At 38.9% G+C, this 21,785-nt stretch overlaps 1 protein-coding gene across 3 annotated transcripts in view; it reads right to left on the reverse strand.

Annotated features, from left to right (window-relative positions):
• The window catches only part of lingo2 (leucine rich repeat and Ig domain containing 2), a 197,064-nt gene that overhangs the window by 142,922 nt on the left and 32,357 nt on the right, over positions 1-21,785 (reverse strand). The window lies entirely within an intron of this gene.

Here is a 21,785-nt window from a genome sequence, read left to right on the forward strand (position 1 = left end):
ACAGATGGTTTAGTATTTAAGATCATGTGGTAAGGCATTCTGCTTGGGTGTGGGTACCTATAAGGCCTGGTAGGCCTGTGAAGCCTAGTAACATTAATGTAGGATTGGCTTGGGTACCTGTAAGATCTTGGCATCCACTATCACTGTTGCCAGGTTGACCTTTTTTTTTTTTTGTATTAAACTATCAAAGCTCTGAATTCTGCTGTTTCATGGTCACTTTGGGGAACTATGCTTCTTCAGAACACTGCTTTCATTCTGTGGGATAAATGTCAATCCCTAACAGTCCAGAGTCTGCGCAGTATAGGCCGAGAGTGGAGCCATGCAGAGCCGCGATATCGATGACCCGGCCATGCTTCCTCCAGATACTACAAATACTGTGCTCTGCTCTGCCTCCACCAGTTACAAAGAAATGTTGGATTATACACTGTACTCTGTTTTTAAAAATTGTTTTTACAGCTCACATGGGACCACTTTACAGGGCGGTTGGCATGGCAACTGGTGGTCACCATTATGCCACATCCTGTTTATATAGCGACAAATAACGAAAACGAAACTTATCCAAAATCATCATACAGCATTAACTATCTAAAATAACTGAAAAAAAATCTGGAAAAACAATTTGATGTGTACGTTATATCTGATTTCAATCGGCAAATACATTGTAGCCTATTCCAGTGTACTGTTCCCTTCACCTTCACATTAAGGGTGAGGCTAGCAAGGCACTCGACAAATACTTAAATACACATTAAAAGTATACTACCACCTAAAGACTGCCACCCACCCCCGAACACACACACACACACACACACACACAAAAACAACAACTTGAGACTGGCCACTGTGACAAAAAATAATCCACCACCACTGCCTTTTTCTTTTGTACCTGCAGCACTTTCTATCAACTCAGAGCTAGTCTTGTGAAAATTTAATTTCATGGGTGACGATGAAGCAGATGGGATCCTGGTTTCTGGACAATTAGAACTGCATTATTTTCTCACACAAATCTGTCTTTAAGCGACACTTCGATTTGTTCTTTACCACTGTGTATGATTCTATTTTACTACAAGAAACTGCTCCTTTAAAAAAAAAGCTTTCCAAACAACCATCCATAAATTCGGCAAGAAATTTTGCATGTTGCATGTGTGCTCAGTATTTCAAGTAGTTATTCCTGACCTCAGTGCCCCAGTAAATGTGTTTCGACTCTGCCTCTCTGTGAGGCCCATGAACTATTAAACATATCTGCTATTATCATATTTCATAGTGTTCATGCAAATCCTAGCATTTGTGCAGCACTGTGGCATCAGGAATGCGCTATTAATTTATTTTATCCTGACTGTTTAATGTTTCATGACAGTCAGACAAGAAGTCAGGCCTATGAATTAAGCATGTCTGCCTTAAAAAAATGTGTCCTGGTTCACATTTGGACTACAGACTACAAACAATCTGAACAACTGTCCTCCTGTTAAATATCAAATTTAATGGCATCACACATGTTGCAGAATAAATTCAGTATATATTCATTATTTGATGCTGGAAACAATATACTGTATGTTTTATATTACTGCGCCTGTAAGTTAAAAAAAAAATAAATAAATGCAATTAATGTACACAGGCTCTGTTAATATGACCAGAAAGTGACCAAAGCGACAGTAACACAGTGGAAAGCAAGCGGAAACTTAAGTGTGGTCATAGTAAATAGTTTTATTCTAGGCGGTAGGGGGAAGTAATACAGCCTGTGGAGTAAAAGCTGCTAAAACTCCCAAAGAAGAAAGTGGGCAAGAACAAATGAGCAGAATCCGATAAAGACACGGGTCTTTTCGATGGCAATTTCAGCTTCAAAGCTCTCCTAGGTGGTTCTCTTGACAAGCCCGGACTTATCTGCATTTACTGTTGATATGAACATGTGAGCTATGAACTGAGCAGAGAGCTTTCTCAGCAGCTGAGATGTTGATAAGAGTAATTCAAACTTGAACAATGTCCCTTCTAGGTAAATTTATATCAGATAAAAAAAAAAAAAAGATTTTCTGTTAATGTGCCTTTACTATGGAAAGCACGTGAATAATAGTAATTAAATAAATATGCATGATAAAACTCACATATATAGAGTACACCAGAACATTTAACAACACATTAAACTCCCGAAAATTTGATTAAATCTCAAACTCTCAATTTGAGAGTACAAAACATAACAATGTGAATAAAAAGGTGGCTGCTTTTGTTAACAGTGCAGTACAACCTGGTCTCCATCCAGCCCTTGCTGTCGAAGAGGACAGCCCAATCAAACCATCCTGCCTCCAACATCCGTCTCATAGATAAAGTCTCTTTGGTGTTAGCAGAAATGTCAGACGTTATCTGCATCCTTTTTTTAATTGATTTCCCTCTGTCTTCCATCTGGACAGGTATTTCTTGGCTCTCCTCTGTACAGTGTGCCACTTGTGACAGCTGTCAGCGGACTGAAGGTTGTGTATCTGTCTGTCAACAAGATACTGAAATGAATTCTTGTCTGTTAAATATATTTAAAGTCACCTTTTTCACAGTTCCCTTCATCCAAGGTAGAAATCAATGGGCTTATCAGTGCAGGCAAGGGGGATTGCTTTTGGCTGATAAGAAATATACTTGACTGGAGTTGTGAGTCACAGATTTGAACTTTTTGTGTTTAATTCTTTTAATATCCCACAATCAAATAGCCACTATTGTAAAAGCATGCTGGAGCCAAAGAAGTGATCACAATATCCATTTAAACTGTGTCTAAAGTGGGCAATTAACCAAAATAAATAAATACAAATTACAAATGAATTCCAATGAATATGCGTCTTCAGGAGAGCTTACAGTTACATAACAGTGGTTGAAATAATGCAATAAAGCAACAAAACATTAGAACATTATTTTCTTAGTAATCATAGATTTTACTCTGTATTTTATTACATTAATAATAATAATCTTTTGTGATCAGCTGTACAGATGTCCAAATGTGACATCAATTTATATAACTTTATTATGTAGAATTAACATACCTGTTAACAATCATTCACTTTCAATGAGACAATTCAGCATTCATTACAAGGTCACTTTGTCTTCTCTGGGACAGTCCTGAAAGAACACTTAATATTCTATAGTCACCAATGTGCTATGTACCATCACTGTCAATGGTTTTTGTTCCTCACTTTACATAATTGACATTAAAAGGACTTAACAAGGCAGGGTAACCTGCTGTGAATAAGTAGTTTGATCCTTGTGACTTTAAATGCCATTGTGGTTTGCAAAAGCCACTGTGACACTACAATTCGTGGAAGACGCCACAGAATCCTGGGAGATGACGAGCCAAAGAGGCTCTTCTTCTACGTGGCCTCTCACACACATTTCATCAGTGCTGGTGTGTGAAGGCGCTCGCCAACACATTTTTATTCAAAGGCTTTTGTGCCAAAGAAAAAAACAGCAAGAATAACACATTCAGCACAGACAGACAATTCTCAGCAACGACAAAGACTAAAATACAGAGCATTCAAGCAGACGGCACAACACCAGACCAAATCTATGTCAAGCCAAGAACTCAAGCCTTTCTCCCAGCAAAAGAAAAAGTAATCTTAGCAAGTAGCAAGTAGTCCTCCTTTTCTCTTTTTATGGGTCAAACTTTTGAGCCACTATATTTCATAGGTAACAGGAAAAGTCTGAATTTGACAGTATTATATTTAGAACCGACAGAATTGATGCAGGTTTTGGGGACTTTAACATTAAAAAAAGCTTGAAAAATGTATGGTCACCGCAGGTCAATCAGAGACAGCCCCGAGGAAACATAATCCAGGGAAGAAAGCTTTTTGAAATGTAGCTTTTTTGAGGTTAAATGAACTCTTGACACATCATTTCATTTCCCATTAGGCTTTAGAAATCAACCAAGATCATTTTATAACCCCAGGTCATGGGAAATGCTGCAATCGTATTGACACAGAAAAAGCCAATGGTGCCTTCTGGCAACTGAATGGAAAATGCAATGAAAATGTTTCCTTTTAATACCACAGACCTTACAGTTACTAATGTCCCCAAGTAAATGTGACTGAGCAGCTATCATCCCTCTTTGCTTTTATTTTTTATGTATTTTTTTTTATTATTTTATGAATTTATTTGGTGCTCTTCATGGGCTTCATGTCCAAAGTTATTTTAATAATTTTTAAATGCATCCTTCCCAGACCACAACCTCTCACTTTTTTGTCAGTGTTCTTGATTAGTGTGAACTGTTAGTTGAGATTTTTCATACCTCGAACTGCTGACACTGTTGAAATCGATGCTCATGTTTACCGCTTGTGTTGACACGCTTCAGTGATTCATGATGCCAGTTGGAAGATATCGGCCACCCCAACATATGCTACTTGCAGTTACCACTAGTAGGCTGACATGAACGGTTATTGTAGCTGGCAGTTCATATTTACAGCACATCAGATAACGCAGCATCAACAGGCCACTTGCCAATAACACATGCTGGTGTAGGCAGGTGTCAGGCAATGGATACATGGACACTGGAGGTAGGAAGGTCCCACTGTAGTGTGTTATTCCTAAGCAATATAAATAAGATTACGTTTATTACCTTGTTGTGTGGGTTTTATTAGTTGTTAATAGATTGGTGGTAACACTGTATGTTTGTACAATGTATGGTACTGTGTGAGGTATGAATCCTCCACAGTTGCAATGTAGGAAATAACACCTTTTTTTAACATAATCTTGACTATAAACTGGAAGAGAAATAAAAATTGTTTAAAGAGGATTAATCAAGTTAGATATTGCTCCAGTGTCTTCCCATAAGCTGCCCATACAGTTGCTTTTAGTAAGACACATGCCCCGACAGCATGTGGTGGCTGGCAGTTGGTAGCTTCAAATAGTTCATATGGGCGGCCCATTTGTGTATTCACAACCTCAGGAACTGAAGTTCATGAGTTCTGACTTGTCATCCCACATCATCAGGAAAGGTGGATATGACTGGTTAATTAAAATCGTGTATTTTTGTTGTAACGATTATCCCAGACATCGGTGGCAGAGGCAAGGACCTTGAACAAAACCTTGTCCGTCATGAACAATGTCCACCACCCTCTACGTGACACCATAGTGAGAAAGGGAAGCTCGTTCAGTCACATGCTCCACAGACAGGTTGAGGTCATTTGTCTCTCTGGACATTAGACTCTACAGCTCCTTTCAGTGAGGAAACAACAGGACTGTGAGCATTGCTGATACTAGTGTATATTTTTACACAGCATTATATATTCATATTATTATATAACTTAAATATCTGTGTCTATGTGATGAAGATACTGGACACTGAATTTCCTAAGGAATAAATAATGTATCAATCTAATCTAATGCCTTTCAGCACTTTCTACACTAAGTTGTGTGGTTTTTAACATGCTAAACTATTAGCCTCGGTGGTGTCAGGATGTCAACAGTAGTGCAGTAGTGCTCTTGTGACTTAACCCTCATATTGTCTTCTCACTGACCTGGAAGAGAGTCATGTGTCCTTGTGGATTTATAAAATGTGCCATCAATCGCTGCTCTATACTGTTCCAATTCAGAGTATGCATTTGACCAAGTACAGTCCAGATACCCAAATGTGTACTTGCTCAACTTGCTTCACTAAGGATACATCAGGAGGTAACTTGTGTAGACTTAAAACGGCCAGGTATCCCAGAACACATTTTGCAGCCATCATCAAGTACACTGCTTGTCCAACACCAGAATGACTGTCCTGCATCCTCTTGTCCACCAGAGTATTGAACTCACCAAGTCTGGGCTGCCAAATACTCAAATCCTGTTCCAAAGGTATTGATGAAGAGCGTTTGAGCGTCTCTTCAATATTTGGTTTTGTTGCATTGAACCCAAAGTGTTACTTTACTTGCCGACACGCCTGACCCCTGATGAAATGACTGCTATTAAGAGGACACATATGATTAACTTCTGATGATATAAACAAGCTACACTCAGAGGGAACACAAGCTATTAAGGTAGCTAAAAGCAACTTGCCAGGATGAGGGACAATGGCAGACAGACTGGCAGACACTGAAGTTTTGTAAACAACCGAAAGCATTTCAGTTAGAATCCAAATAACTGCTTGCATCAGAGAACATGTGCATTAAGTTCAGCCAAAATTAACGTCAAACTCCCGTTAGTGTGACTGGCTGCCCCTGCAACATAAGATGCTGTTCATAATGAGCAGCGGCCTATTGCTGTCCAACCTAGTCTGTGAATGGAATGTGTGAATGGCCTGGAAGACTTCGCGACACTGTAACAGAGAGATACAACAGCCACAATCAATACTGCTGATTTGCTTGCTTGTTTGTTTTATTAGTAACATTACTTTGCTCTTACACCCACACATCCACAGTAACCTTTCTCTTGCCTTCACCCTCCTCACTGAGATTTGCTCAGACTTATTCTTTGTCTTGCCAAAGCACTGCATCAGGAAGTGCTGTAGGCCCCTTTGACAAGAGCCTGACATGTTGAGGATCAATAGAGGATTGAATCTTCACTGCAACAAAAGTCAAGCTACGTCTTCAATCGATGACTGGCAACTGCTAACTGGAAACAGATCCTGTTGTTCTGCTTTTTTTGCCCTTGCTTTTCTTTTCCACCACCACATACAAATTACCAGTCAAGAAGAAACAGACTTGACAGTGTGCATATCATCTACAAGCCATTAATCTGTGTTTATTGGGTGTTTTCACTGTTTACCAGTTGAGATGGATATTAAGATATATGTGCAGATTTCTGACCTTTATTATTTGTTATTGATATGAAATCTGTCCAATCAGTTTTTTTTTTCTTGAAAAGCAAATATTTTCATTCTGATTGGTTTCCACTGAAAGGACACAACACTCATTTATCAGGGGATTTAGCTGAGAGAAATGGTAATCTCTTAAGCTTAACCTTTTCTCCCAGATCTTCTGAAGCTACTCTGTGTGTTATCCAACTGTTGAATGATACATGGGGGCTAAGTCCATCTAGATGAGAACTCCAATTTATTTCCTGATTTGCCGGTGCGTTACTCTTGCCATTTTGACAGTGATTCTTTACAGTATTGATTGCAACCACGGACGCCTCTAAGCATTACCTGCCTGAATCATGAATGCATCAGACGCACACTCTGGAGAGTTTAGGGTATTTTTGTGTGATTTTATACTTTCTAATCTTGTAGTTTACTGTATCTGAGGAAATAACAAGAAACGGAAATCCATTACTTTGACACAGGATAAAGGTGAGGCTCCACAATAGCATGAAAACATTTGAAGGGAACAGGTGCACCATGAAACGTTGTAATTCCCCAGTATTTAAAGCTGTTATGCTATGGAAGGCAGAACAAACAATCTCATGTGGATACACATAGTATACGAAAGCCAAAAAAGTGACAATGTGTATTGCAGTGTTTGTAGTGCCGGATGACTGCAGCCCTCAAGAGCAATGTTGACAATTATTTATGGCCTGCTTCCAGGATGTTTCTCCATAATAAAACATTCTAATAATACTCTTCTGCAGGCCTCATTGATCAAAAAGGCACTCTGCTTTGTAATGAATGTCAAAGGTGAATGTACAAAACAATCCAACACATTGACACTTGGTCCAGTGTTCAAGCTTGTGACTTTCTGGTACTCCGAGTCCGTTCGGCCTTTTGCTACGCTGACCACTCAACCCTCACAAAAATCATTAGCCAGGGTGATGTGAAGAGCAATGATGGAATCTATAATCTCTGTCCCTTTATCTGGCTGCTCAATTTAACTGGGCAGGTGTTAATGATGATGGAAACGAAGGCGGGCTCTGACCAAAGAGCCATGAGCACGTGTAATGGGGTGAAAAGCTTGCTTTGGGACAAATGTAAATTATGACCCTCACAATCAATAGTAATAAGTAAACCAATGGGGCTTTGCTCCAGTTCTCATAATAAGGAGGAAACCAAATGATTCCTCCTCTTTATGATGCTTAATATCAGCTATTGACTTCAATGGATTTTCAGTATTCGTCATTATATATACAGTATGTAATATACTAAGGGCACATTAATCACACAACTCAAATACAAACATGCTATTGAATAAATACAGTAATTAAGAAAGCAGGCAATAAAGAAACTAAATTCAAAACCACCTTGCTAATTGAATGCAAAAAAGCATAAGTCTCCCAAATAAAAAGGGAATAACTTTGGTTTTGCCTCACGTAATTAAACACAGTTTACTTCCACAGTCACACTGAATAAACTATTGATATCTTATGATGATAGCTCACTAGTGAAAAAAACACAACAAGGACTAAACTGCTGACATGAACACCTATTCTACAATTCAGCTGTGACCGACTGCTTTTGACAAGTCGTTGAAAATGTAAGTGAGATGGGGAATGCATTGAAAAATACATTACAAAGAACGAGGCAGCAGCGAGCAAACAGCAAATCACTGACAGATTATTGGTGCAGTCTAAATTTAGTTCAATTATTTGCAAAAATTTCATTTAACTTTAAAACAAAAAATGAAATGGTCCTATTCTTATTCATTACAAACGCAAAATATTAATAAATAGAGTTTCTAAGCTAAAGATAAAATTCAGACCACACAACGACATTAGACAACCACCAAATCTTAGAGCCAGTCTGTCACAGTTTGCAATATGTGACAATGTCAGAGGAAATATTATTTTCTAAACAACTAATTTAACAGGGTAGCATGACATCGTACGCTTCCATTCAGGGTTTTAATTCATTATCCATCAGAGAATCAGAGGCTAATTATTCCCAACCATGTTTCTCAGCTAAATTGCCCATAATACTGGTGACTAATGTGAGGATCTGGTTCTTTAGAGACCACTAACAACTAAACTTTCCATATATTAATAATTCACTTGGCAGAGATGACATTGACCTGTGAAAAATGATCCACTGAATTGCTTGAAGCGACTGAATGTAGTCACATGACCAAACCAACGTTAATATTTAAAATACAACTACACTGCTTTGAGCAGGCTGGAAGAGACAATGATTTAATGTGTCAGTACCCTCAGCTACATTTATGCAACATACAGTACTGTATATCTTTCCTTTCAGTGTGTTTTTCTGCAATGCTTTCCTAATACTACCCTCGGTACACGGCCTGATGCCAGACTGTCATTTTTCCTCTACCACAAGTGCATATTAAAATTAAAAATGTACTAAATTAATGAATGATTTATTTAAATTCCTTAAGATTTTGGTTGGTGTATTGGCGGTTACCAAATGTCTGAAATCCACTAGAGTAAGAGTAAGAGTAAGTCATCTGTGGGTATTCAGACAGAGCAAGGGACTGTCTCGAAGGGGATGTATGACTTCAGATGCAGGGCTAATCGGACACACAAAAAAACTAAGGCAGGATTTTATAATAACTTTAGAATATTGGAAATTAATTAATCTTTTTGTCACCTGTAGAGTCAGGAGGTGTGGAGGGTCATGGAAAAGGAGAGGATGGACTCCTGTTATCCCCACACATTGAAGTGTGGGCAAAGACTACAGCTGGTAGTGAAAGCTGACCAGCCATAAGACATTTCTGTCAGACTTTCCACTTGTTGGTTAGACAGACATGGGGCCTAGCAGATTTTTGACAGTCACTGGATGAACATTTATGGCCCTCTGAGAGTGTAACTGTAGGTATACCTGTGTTTTAGCTTGTCTAGCACCTTTACTTTAAGAGGGTCTCTTGTGTGCGTGTGTGGGTGGGTGTGTTGGAGTCGGGGTCATTCCGTTTCTCATGGTTACCATTGCAGTTTGTCAGCACTGAATATCTCGTTGAGCTCTGAATGGAGCACAGTTTATTGGTAAGCCCAGTGTTGTTTACTGCCACTGAAGAAAATAAATCTCCTCTAAGAGGTGTAAGATGTGGTGTGCTAAGGGCTAAGGCTACATTTTTGGCTTTTGCAATTGTTGGTCAATGTACAGCACAGGCATCCAATTCCTGCTTTTTATTTTACAAAAAACAATTATCTGAATCGTGTGGCAAAAAAAGAAAAGAGATGAAAATACACAAACACCATGTACATTAGTCATAACATTATGATAACCTTTCTAATACTGTGCCTCCAAAACACTTGTGAGTCATCAGAAAATGGGCATGGAGCTTCTGACGGTGTGCTGTCATGTCTGGCTACAGAATGTTCAAAGTGGGGGCTTTTGGGTCCCATGGGTTGAGGGGATCAGGCTTTTTCCTGTGCATCCCATAGATGGGATGGGTACATGTCTAAGCAACATCCACATGAATGCCAGGTCCTAAAGTTTGCCAGCAGAGCACTGTCTCAATACAGTCAATATGATTTACTTCTCCTGTATTACTAAAAGCATTTAATGTAATGTTGAGGTTGTTTAGTGTATGGAGTTTATCTTTAAAGTAGGAGCATTTAGTATATCCTAAGGCCTGCATGGGATTTGCCAGCCTACAGTAGGCCTTATATAAAAGGCATAGACAGAGCCATCGCATCTGAAAGGTGATCTTAAACCTTGAAGTGCAATACCACTGATAGGAAATAATTTCATAATTAAATAGATATTAGGCCTCAGAGTGATATGTTTAAATATGTGCCAACTTGACTGGCATATCTGGTCTAAAGTGACTGGCTCCTCAAGCTATTTTTCTCCCTGCCCAACCTTCTTGTCCCGAAAAGAAAAAAAAAAAAAAAGTCAGGCTAAATGCCTAACTATTTTTTTCAAAATGCTAATCCTTCCACCAATGGCTGATGTTATGGTGGCTACATCTGTCTCTTCTATACAGTCTATGAGTGCCCCATAACTACTGATATTTCAGTATGCATTGGGCTGCTGGATTAGTTATTGTATACTGGAAGTGCAAAAATGACCTTTGTCTTAACAGAAAAAATAAAAAAAATAAATAAGACAAAAGAAGAAAAACTGACCTTTTGCTACCAACACATCCTTCCAAGCAGTGGGGCGACTGCTGTTATCTCTCAGCAAACACTTCGATAATAGCTCATAAAAGTATAACCTGATATGAACTGGTGGCTTCATGGCTCTTTCAAGTTTTTGCATGAATGAATGCACACAGAGGGAACAACAAAACCCGGGATAACAATATCATTACTATACAATCTTCTAACACTCCTGTTTGATCTCAAGAATCTCAGGTTAGCCCACACAAGAACTCATAAAAGCCATTCGGTATTAGCGCATAGGAGGTACAAAGTTAAAGGAAAAGGATATGTAAAGCTTGTCTGCCTCCATTCTCTTACAGAAAACACGTACACTTTCAGACAACACAGACTCTGTGAGGGACTTCTTGGTAATTCAAACTAACACTGGCACTCAAATGACCGGGAGGCTGTTGCTACTGACACTCTCTCCAAATGAGGCCCCAAATGCATCACTGTCATTAGTTGCTGTCTGCGTGACGTGCTCATTAATGTGCATATTACACCCCTTTCCTTAAACTTTTTTTTTCTCCCAATTCTGAGGAGGTAAACATCAACAAATTCATAAGGTGTCAAGGGGTTAGCTCATTAGTGCAACTATAAATGACAGCAAATGTAGAGATCCGAGAGGTCATTTTTAGAGCTCCATGAAGGTTAGATAGGAACATGAATAAAAATGTAAACTGTAGAGCAGGGATGGCTGGTATAAATGGGCTAACAGGGCTAAACCCTCCCAAGCTAACACAAAAAAAGATGAGAAAATTATTTTTTAAATAACTAGTGGATTGTTGTGAAACCAAGGGCAGCAACTGCACCAAAAAATCAAAAGAAAAACACAGAATATCTCTAAATGGGCTGATTTATTACAGTCCCAGCGCACTGGTCTGCTTCCATTCATTTAATTCTTGTAAATGATTGACAGGTGTCTTGTCAACACCCCCATCATTCACTGATCACTTGGACTAAATCCAGTCAGCCCTCAGGCCACTGGTCATTGGTCAAAAGTGCTGCTGGAGCCAGAGTGGGAGGAGGGAGAAGTGGATTACTTGATTTCTAATCCATTTCCTCAATGTCTTTGGAGGAAAAGTTGGAAGTCAAGATACTGAAATCACATCGGTCCAACAACAATAACTTTTGAGTTTCTTTACCTGAAAGAAATGACTGGCTAACAAGTGAAGCCAAGAATTCACTTTTCTGTTTTTGGAGGAGATACGGCATGGACCCAACAAGGAATTGTGGATTTGAAACATTTGTCGGACAAACTTAGAAAACATGGATGCAGCACAAATCATATCAAAGACACCTTAATCTGTCCATGTTATGAAAAAGATGATTCAGTTGAGAACCACTGTTAGTACAGTGTACCTGTAATTGATGCAACTACGTGTATTGTAGGTGATGTTTCTACTGCCGTTGTGTTAACTATTTAATCGGTATCATGCATCTGTTAGTCCACCCACCAAGTTTCACCACCAGCAACTGGTTGGAAACAGGATAACGACTTAAGAGTCTCCCATGTAGAACCACATTGAGTTTCACAAAAATAATAATTTCTTAGCAGGATTGTGAATGTATGTACCAGAAATGTGAAACTGAAATGACGATGATCCATTTAAAACTACTACTGGATGTATGATGCCTCAGACAGCTGCATGAGAATACCGTACAACAGAAAGTCCTTGACGGTTGAGGCATTTGCACCTTACAGGCAATTCATTTTCCTCTGTCTCAGACAATAAAGGGGTTGCAATTTCTGCAGGTAATTGCTGATGTTAATCACAGTCCCATTTGAGAGAGAGACAACCCTCTGCCATTCTTTGAAGCAAGCAAGGCCAGTGGTCAGCTGTCCCTTAACCACAGTGAGCTACACTAATTACTGCAGTCCAGCTGCCTACGCTCTCCAGGGCACTCACCCAGCTTCTCTATCCAAGCACTTCATCTCTAGTCTCTTCTGTAATCACTGTCAGTCCTTATCCAGTTGGGTAAGACAATTATGTTCTCTTACGATCTTGCCTCTCACAGTCTTGTTTTAAATTTCAGTTAATGCTTCAGGTTGCATCTGTGCCTCTGTAACACAAATAATAATGGATCAACTAAAAAGAGAAAATCCAATTAATATCAGGACACATTTACACTACAAATGAGGAATTAGCCATTGTGGTTGGCTTCATATTTGAAAGCCTATAATTACATCAGTGTTTCATGTGGGATACATCAAATAACATGACACCAAATTCAAATGAACTTAAGTAGCAACGTCGCAGACATTCCCATTATTCACTACTTTTAACACATCAGTGAGAAAGTAACCGTCAAAGAAAAGAATGCAAATTTAACTTCCTCTCCTCTAACAGAACCCTCTGCAAAATTCAATAGACACAGTATCTGTTTGAAAGGGAAGGGCAAATCTGGCAGAAGTCCATTGCAGATTTCGAGAAGGACCCGGCATCACACAATTAGTTCCCTGTTCCAGTGACTCTTCAGACTTATCCATCCGAGCTCTCTATTCAATTCACTTTGTTACATGGCCATGTCGCAGAGAAATGGTATTGATTCTTCTTTTGTTTCCATTTTTTAAGTGAACCATCCTTCTACAAATACCCAATATTCCAGTTCCTTCCTGTCTTTCTTCTTTTCGAAATAGTGCTTTCATCTGAGGCCAAAGGCAACTTTTGTATCAGCACATTTTTAGGACTGCACAGTATCATCAATGACTTCTTTGTGTAGAATGATTCTATTACCCACAGCTCAGTAAAACACTCTTTTTCTATCAACCTCCCTGTTTCCATTGCAAATGTATAGATGTAAGCCTGTAAACTGTATTAAAGTTCCTGAATGTTGCTCCAGCAATTTAAACTAATACTGCAACAGCTCCTCAGTGGCATTGATGATGTTTACAATGTGCATACGTCGATTTGCATAGAACATGTCGGCATTTCAATGTACGAAAAAAAGCCCCAAGCTAAACATCAAAAGTGAGGAAATTCATTAAACAGAGACTCAGAGGTTGTTTCCTCGTCACTCGACAACACATGCTAATTGCTAGCATGTCAGTGCTGCTTTTCGCTTCGTTCACAAGCTGGAAAGAAATTGCTTCTGCACATATAAGTGAGTGAAAGCAACCTTAAGCAGTGGTTTGCATCACCGCACAAAGGTTCTGGGTTCTTTCTATGTGGAGTTTACATGTCCTCACTGTTTTTGCCATGTTTCCCTGCAGATAGAAATCTATGTGAGGTCAATGTAAGTGTGAATAGTGACCCAGCTGAGCATAACACAGATGCATTTCCAGCTAATTAATAACAATAACCAGTGCTAGTTCAAACCAGTCGCTTTATTTTATTACTTATTTCGTAGAGCAATGTGCTTACCACAAATCACCGTATCAGAACTACTTCGCCCTCTCAAAATCCTTTATTCCTTACTTTTTGAAAGAACAACTGTGGGCCTACTGTTAAGCTACGCCAGTCTGCTCTGTCCCAACCTCCTGAAAGCAATCTATATAGCATCCACTGCCTCCAGGCACTTTGGAAGCTCACTTAAAGACATCAATACACCAGGAAATGAGACACAGAGCAATGGCTTCAAAGACTGAGAAGTTAGATGGCTGACTGAGATGCCCTTACATCTTATTTAAGGTGTTGCTGCTCAGTGCAGCAGAGTTCATTGAGTGAACCACTTGCTTTCTTGTTAAAACATCAAACTGTACAAGATGTCCAGTCAAAAGGCAGCGACAGAGAATGAGCAGGGCAAGTTAACTGCTCCTGCATAATGAACCGCTTCTTTTGCAGCCACTGGTAACTAAAAAATAAAGTTTCCATATGAGTTTTAAAAACATAAATAGAAACATACCTGATTTGGCTGTTTCACAATGCAAGGTTTCTCACCATGAAGACAGTATAAAACTGTTAATATTTAATTTAGTCAATTGTGTCATGGCCTCCACGCAAATCCTCACACAACACTCAACTTGCCCTCAGCAGTTTGTCAGTATGGCAGATACATTCTCAACAATGTGCTTAATTAACTCAAATTTCCATCACACTGTTAAACCACCTTTTCTGTCCTGTCCAAAGCTCAAGATATTCAAGAGTACATGAGGAGGATTAAGCCATAAGCTGAATATTCAGGGTACTCTTCACCTCCTGGAACATTGCATTGTCAATCAAATGTCAGATATTTGGTTGTTGCTGTCAAAACCACCTCATATTACCCTGGTAACAAAAAGACAAATGTCCTGGGAATACAAATTAGCTGGCGTGACAGAGAAGGGACTTTGTAATGGGTAAAATAAAACAGATTACTTATAACAAATGGCCTACAAGCTTTCTATTTTCCAACTCTAGAATGTATGTACACAACGTTAACAAACTTGCAGCGTAAATTTGCCCCTAGTGGATAATTTCACATTCCAACAAATAAGCTACATTGTCTATGCCTCCTTAAACTCTCAGTGATTGATCCTGTTGTCATGACATCCCAATATGGTGCCTCTGTCTTATCACTTGAGCTCAAATTTATGCGTTACTTGTTATCTATACCTTCTCTCAGACAAAAGAGTTCTGCTACACTCTGTCAGCCGCTTAGAGAGCCACTGCAGCACAAGCGGCAACGTCTGAGATAAAACGGCAGCAAGCATGAGCCATAAATTTTGCCGTGTCAGATCGATGAGATCGATAATCACTTCTCCTGCACACCTAAGTTACTGCTGAGACCAATTGTCAATGGCTCCAACTTGTTCTCAACAAACTGCACTTTCGTGTGTTAAATCCATTCTGGCAAACACTTATCAGCTGCCTGATGACGCACAAAACAACTGATCGACAGATAAAGCTAAATATGCACTTTCAGTGCGGATAGTTAAGGCCTTTAGAATACTGTTTAAAAGGCAAGGATCTTAACAAGGATGAGCTCAACATCTTTAGATATTTTTATTTCTGGACTCTTGTGCCTCTCCGTCACTCTATCTCTCTCTCACACACACTCTGTCCCATATCTCCATCTCTCATGCCCCCTTTGCCTTTATCTGCTGCTTACAGCTAGGTGGCAATGTAAAGTCTCACCCTATTCAGATTTCGTGTTGATCTGCATAACATCTAATGCATCCTTTCATCCTGTGCCACCGCCTCACACCATCACATGATGCCGCTGACTGTCAGTTCTCTGGAAGAGCCTCTGATGTGGCAGCTTATGCTCTACAGCTACATCCTCACCCCTGGTGGGGCCAAGGTTGGAAAGTGATGATGATCTGTTGAGAGAGAGAGGGGGGAGAGACAGAGACTAATGCAACATGCAGGTTTGCCAGAGCAGGTATGCAGCAGGTGGCATCAAAAAAATGTTTAGCCCTGGGCTTCAAGTTAAGCTCCAAGGTTTTGGATGCATTAAACCATCTTAAAGAGAACACTCTTTCTATGTGTGTCTGGGAGAATGTGCATATTGCAAATCATAGCAATACCTAATCCTGACTTTGATCTTTTACCAAAACCATAAAGGTTCCTGTGAAGTCTTCTTGAATAGTGCAGACATAGTAAAAAATACGGGATTACAATACCATGCAGGCCTGTCTGTATCATGCTGGCTGCCTTTTTGATTGTGCCATGGGCTTCATTAAACTTATCTCAAAGAAAAATGTAAGATGTTGGTCTTCATTTGAGAGCTCAGAAGTATCTTGGCAAATCCACAGACAGGAAAACAAATTGCATTATGTAACAATGGGGGTACATAAGTGAAATTCTAGGGGGAATGAAACAGTGATAGCTTGGTAAGGAGTCTTAGATCATTTTGCAGGATGATTCATTTTCCCCCAGACTTGACGAGATAATGTACATGACCAAACCGACCACTTCAATCAGCCTCTGTATACTTGGGGATTTTAAATGAATATCAGCTACATGACAACTTACAATACATTTGGTTTCCCATCAGATACTGTAATGAGTACATATTTTACTGAAAGAAATCCCCACCATCATGCTCCGATCTCTCGGTCACTTTTACTACGCTTAAATGAGCACAGTAAAGTAAAGGAGCGATTTTTTTATATGGAATCTAATCTAGTCTCTTATTAATGTGGGGCAGTTATGGTTCTGCAGCACAGCAATCCACTTCTAAGTGTAATACTGCATAATTTAGCACAAGTTAGTTAGAAACTTGTTCTATTATGCAGCATTGTTCAGACTCAAGAGCCAAGGCAGTGAAATAAAATTGTCTAAAAGAGCTGCTGGGTAGAGTTCTGCTTCACAATAGCACTGTGGGAGGCCCTTTTACATTGCAAAGACTAATTTGAATCATGAATATCTTAAATATTGACCAGTTAATGCTGGCTGAACTGTGCTACATCACTGATTAAGTGAAAATATACGCAGACAAAAGGTTCCTTTTATCCAGTTTTTTTAGTATTAATTACAAATCTTAATATGTTCTGAGTGATTTACTCAAATCATTTCATATATGTTCTTGGGTTGTTTTAACTGGGTGGAAAACATGAATTAAAGCTTTGTGAAAACTTGTTTGACCTCAGTGTATTCTATTGGCTTCCTAAAAACACAACAATAAAGGTGTAAAGCATGGCGAATCCATATAACAGGATTAGCAACTAAGAAAAGTACCTCCAGGGCTTCTGGCTCTCAGCTTTGAAGTTGGGTTCACATAAACTCGTGTAAGTTACTGCTATATAAAATAGTAAAAAATAGTGAATACAAGGCACCTCACCACATTTCACATCTCCTTTAGCTTCATCAGTTGCCTTGATGATGACAAATAGACAACGAGTAAGACTTTTTGTTGAATTTCTGAGACCGAAAGCAGGACAGAGAAGATTTGAGGGAAAGTGGAATTACATGCAGCAAAGGTACCCTGGCTGACTCCAACTTGGGATGCTGTGATTACACACTGAAAAACAAGCAGTTTTAAAGTGCTTCTACTTACTACAGATGTCCACTTACTGTTGAACAAGTAATATATCTCCAATCTGATTAATATCGTAAAAATCATGTTCAGGTGCCAGTCCCTCAGAATTGAAAAATATTTAAAGTCTTTATGAAACCCAGCAGCTCAACTCCTCAAAGAAAAATCCCAGGTAGAAAAGACAGGATATGAGCCTCCAAATTACTGATTATGCAACAGCCTTGTTTTTTCCAAAGGTTTTGTGTCAGCAGCAATTTTTTCCTACCACCTCTTTCAAGAAAAACTAATCTCTGGATACAGCAAGTAACATCAATCACGACATAGTCCATGGATCTATACATACTTACAAGGGCTGTCAATATATTAAAAGATTTAATTGTGATTATGTGATTTCCATAGTTAATGCATGATTAACGCAAAGTAACAGCACATTTTAAAATCTGTTGGAATGTACCCTGAAGGGATGTTTTTACTTGTCTGATTAACATAGCAATGGACAAATATGCTTCTTTGGGGATTTTTAACTGTACAGGGTGTATTACTACCCCCTCAGGACAAAATCTTTTACTGCAAACACACTTCAAATTCTGGTAAGTTTGCAAGGCATCATTTAGCACCGAATTCCCAAACTATGGAGTGGCAAAGGTCATAATAACTGACCGTGTGTGTTAAAAACTGTGTTGTTTAACATGTTCACGTGTTATCAGAGCATGAATTTTGTCAGGCCTATTGAGCAACCTTTTGGGGCCTTTTTTCATGGATAGCATGCTAGCAGTGTAGGTTAACTCTTTTCTTAATCACAGATCCAAAGCATTGGTTTGAGAGCTGTTTCAACTAGTAGACCCTGCTATCAGAACCAATATGAGAGCCTGCTGAATGTAGAGGTCTAGAACCAAGCAAACTATTCCTCAAAGCCTGCATAAACCATACACTTGATTTATTATTGGCGATCAGATGGCTCCATAAGTCTAGGATCTACACAGTGTCTTTATATAAATATCAATTTCTAGAGGACAATAAGACATACTAAATAGGTACTGTGTGTAACACAATGAGGTTACTGACCTTGTAGATTGCAGCTTACTAGACTGGTCTTACTATCTTGGCAACTAAAAACGAAAGCAGCTTTTCCTCCAATCAGTTCTCTTGATAGAATCATTAAACACTGAATTCTTTCAATTAAATAAACAATTTAAAACTGGGAAGTCTTTAACAAATAATGCCTATGGAACTAGGTTATGTGTTTAATGTGCTTCCCATTACTGCTTTAATGAGCTACTGAAGTTCAAGGGTTGAGCTTTTACAACAAATGCTACTTTGTTTTGCATTAACATCACAAACCCACAAAATACCAGAAGAAGCCGTAACTGGATGCACATGTACTTAAAATATATCACGTTTTGATTTCTATTTACAAATTACGACACAATATATTTCCTATTTTTGTCTTTCACGCCTTTGTGAAACGTCTGTTTTGACATACTGCGAAGAAAGATTTCACTGAACACAAAGTGGCCCACTTTTAGTGCTTCCTTAACGTTTCATCTTACTACTTTCCAAGACAGTAGCAACAAGACACATATTCCAAATGTGACTTTCTTTTAAATGTGGGAGATGAATTTGTGTTTGCAACTGCATGCTGTGTTTCGCACTCGCATTTTACATGTCTGCAAAGACTCGCAACCTGTCTGAAAAGCTATGGTTGGTACAGATCATTTTTACTGTCACAACAACACCGTTAACTGCAGGATAGTAACAGCAAGGTATGCTTGCATTTCACCTATTTCCTCAGAGCCATGAGGGTTTTACTAGATACCCCGTAAACCTAAAGCAACATTTCCACCTTAAATTTGATTAGTTCATTGGTAATTGGTAATTTAAATAAAACAACGTCTTCATGTCCTTAATAAAACAGTATCTGAGTAGTTACCAGTGTTTAAGGAAAAATGAAACAATTAACAAGAGATTCAGCAGTAATTGGCCACATCATGCTTCACTGCTTTCGATTCCACTGTGCCATGTCCTCCCCTCTTACCTCACTGTACAATTTGGGACTGCTGAATTGGCACGGTTGTTGGCACAGACCTGTGAGCATAGACCTGTGAGCACAGTCTTATCATGTTAAGCACAGTGACAGGGGCTGGTACATGAGAAGGGCTTTAATGATCCTGGATTTGTGGCCCCTGGACCTCAGTCATTCTGAACAGCCCTCATTTAGACCTACCAGTGTATGACCCACCTTCGAAAATATATAGAGTTGCTATATCAGTGTGCTTACATGCACAGCTTAATTGAGGTACGCTTGAACTTCGACTTTCTGAATAAAGTCCTTGTCCCAGTTTACATGCAGTGGAGAAAATCGAATAACTGACAGGAACATGTCCTCCTCCTCCACACTAGGTGGCGATATGTGTCTTTTCAGTGGGTTAATACAATGTTAATATGGCCTGCTTTCCAGTTGACCTAATGCGTCATATAATATACAAGCATAGACATATATATGTCGACGCTGCATTGAGTGCTGAATCATACATCAATGCTTCCGCCATTTTGGATGTGGTAAAGTGGAGCGATCGAAGCATAGACATATGAGAGACATATATACATTGAGATATGTGTACATATAATGTATGTTCATCAATGTGCCCCTGTATATATATATATATGTGTGTGTGTGTGTGTGTATGTGTGTGTGTGTATGTGTGTATGTTCATCAATGTGAGTATAAAAATGATTAATCAAAATCAGTTAAATCTAAATGTTAGTGCTCTTTACTCAGAAAACATCATATCTATCGTATAATCATTGTACAATTACACTCTCTGTATGATGTACGATCAATAATTCCAAAAATTCCATTATATACAATAATTTGACCCCTTCAATACATGTCCGATGTGATACACAAGGTTTTGGTATGATCATTTCTTATGGTACAGCTGTGGTGCAGAACTAATATTAGCCTAGTGGTTAATCTTTTAGAGACACAGATTAGAAGTTAAATATAAATATTTCAATATTTATCATCACAGTAACAGTGTATTAGTATCTATAAACACTCAGAAAAACATTAGAAATATATACGGTTTGGGACTTTATAGGGCCTACACATTTATAATCATCACTTTAAAAGTTACACATGTTGGTTTTGGTGCCTATTTGTTTTCCAAATATATTAGTGCGTGTGAATGGGTGAATAAGGCGATTAACTTACTCAACTTAACTTTATGAAGTTCTGTCCATTTCCTTTTATTAGTTTACTGGGCAGATCTGCCACATCCAATATGGCGGACCCGCTGACGTATCGCAGCAACGGACCAACCTGCTCGTTGTGGCGTCTTTGTCTATGTAAACAAGAGTTCGTGTGGCAGACCAGCATTTCAAACAGCATCCATAGGGATAATGGTACTAATGTCTACTCTACTTCTGGTACAGATAAGCTGCGCGCTATCCCTCAGACAGTGTACTACCAGCTCTGTTTACCTTCTTCTTCTTCTGCAACCGGCTTCCTTGGATGTTTTTGTTTCTGGGTCACACACCAGCGCAGCAGTTGTGAAGTGTGCACACACGCGTTATCCTGTCGTTGTCAAATTAAGTGTACACATGCCGGAGAAAACCGAATTCCAATCGCATTATTTGGGTGTCTTAATCGGATAATGAGAACTTAAATTTTAGTCAGAGTAGGTTCTTAGACTTAAGTTCTCCAGTTAGTGTCTGATTAAGGCAATAATTCGTTTTTTTTTGTTTTTTTTTTCACGTGCATGTAAACTACTGAGTGTGAAGATAACATTACTTAACAAGCAGCTAAAACCACAATGATAATCCCAAGCTTTGGATGCACAAATGTACTATGACCAGTGCTTTCAGTGTCAGCAGCTGTATAAGCTATAGATTAAGAGTTTTACAGTGATGCATCAGGGCCTCATTATTCCTTTATACCAACAGTATTACATTGCAGTATTATGTTTTAT

Source organism: Mugil cephalus, chromosome 5 (genome assembly GCF_022458985.1).
Source record: "Mugil cephalus isolate CIBA_MC_2020 chromosome 5, CIBA_Mcephalus_1.1, whole genome shotgun sequence".
Taxonomy (NCBI): domain Eukaryota; kingdom Metazoa; phylum Chordata; class Actinopteri; order Mugiliformes; family Mugilidae; genus Mugil; species Mugil cephalus.